Source organism: Etheostoma cragini, chromosome 24, assembly GCF_013103735.1.
Source record: "Etheostoma cragini isolate CJK2018 chromosome 24, CSU_Ecrag_1.0, whole genome shotgun sequence".
Lineage (NCBI taxonomy): Eukaryota > Metazoa > Chordata > Actinopteri > Perciformes > Percidae > Etheostoma > Etheostoma cragini.
Genome location: NC_048430.1, coordinates 8,571,099 through 8,572,819, shown reverse-complemented (window position 1 = coordinate 8,572,819; position 1,721 = coordinate 8,571,099).

Here is a 1,721-nt window from a genome sequence, read left to right as displayed (position 1 = left end):
TTAATTGATGGTCACAAGGCCTTTTCCTGCTTAATAATAATAATTTATAATAATTAATAATTGTCTGCAAGATGTACGTGACATTTTGACCCTTCAGATTTGTGTATGGGGCGCAACTCTGACTAAAAGTGATATTGGCAGTTGTAATATTGAGCAATAAAGATTAAATAACCAAATGTGTGTAGGATTTCAGAATGTAAAAAAATAAATAAGGGTTCAAACCGTGAAGTGGACGGAATTTCACCAAAATTAGTCCATATGTTCTGGGAGCGAGTATCAACCAGGATTTAAAGTGTTGTATTGATTGGTGCATGTGGGCGTGGCCTATTTAGCATCATATGCTAAATTATGCCTTTTCTTAAATTACTGTGGGTTGGAACAAGCTAGAGACATTCAATTTATCATCATAACTGATGGTGATGGGCGGTGAGTCTGACTGACTTCTTCTTCAGCTCAATGTGCTCTACAGAAAGCCTCTTGGACCATACACATCTGCCATGATGGTGTTTTGCAAGGTATATAATGTGAAAAACATTCTATGGACACCAAAATTGATGTACTGCCTTGCGGGACTGAGATACATATTTTTCCTGTCAATAAGCAAGATTGGTGAAATGGGCATGGACGTCATCAATCAAACAACTTTGCAAAGGGCAGGGCTTAGCAGGAGATTGCCCGTAACTCAAGTTCTTCTTGCGCAATTCTGCGGGACTTATTATATTACTGAATCAATTGTATTGTTGAAGAAGTGTGTACTTGATCTCATCCCTTTTTTCAATACAGAATTAAACCAGCTGAAGTGACTTTCTCCACTTTGTAAAGACCAAAACCCGTTTGATGCTGCCTGCGGCTTTGACTTTTGGTGATTGGCCAGCTTTTTATCTCAGGGGGTAGAGCAGTTGTCTGCCAATCGAGAGGTTGAGTAGAGCTTGTGTATTGTGCCTATACAATATATAAAAGCACTTTGGGTAGTCAATTTGACTAAGAATATTTATATATACATAGGCCCTGGGACGCGTTCTTCTCCCAGTGTATTGTTTGTAATTGTTTGTCACTGTTTATTTTTTAAATATGTAAAAAAAATTATTGAAAACATTTGATCACAAAAAAAACCTTTACATATAAATAGAGTCTATTTGGATCCTTCTGTTAGCCACAAAAGAGTTTGAACCAGCAAACGGCCTCGCGACTATATTATATAATACATTTTTCTGGGTATTTTATGTTATGTTTTTTAATAAGTGCTTTAAAGCTATACTGTGTAGTTTATGCCGCCCCCATGTGTAATTCTATGTAATGACAGCAAAACTGTGGGGTGCACATGATTCAAGGCTTCCCACGCACTGCCCCCCACTTTCTACACGCAGTTGCTAGTAGGCTTGAATGTAACGGACGTTCGTTGATATCAAAAACTTACCCACTAAAGCTTTAAAAGCAACTTTATAACCCCTCCATATTTTCATTTTACATTTTTCCATTAAATGTGGCAGATCTAAGACAATTAATACCAGGCATGACCGAGCAACATTGTTTAATTTCTTAAATATTGAATATGAGTACAGATTACAATTCTCATACAAAAACAGTTCCATATGTTGCGCTCTATAGTGAGTTTTTTTGTGATTTTAACAGTGAGACCAAAGCATCAGTGAGCAGACAGAGTCAGCATGGACTCTCCACTCTCTCACCGTTCTGTTGACAAAAGAGAATATCTGCTAATG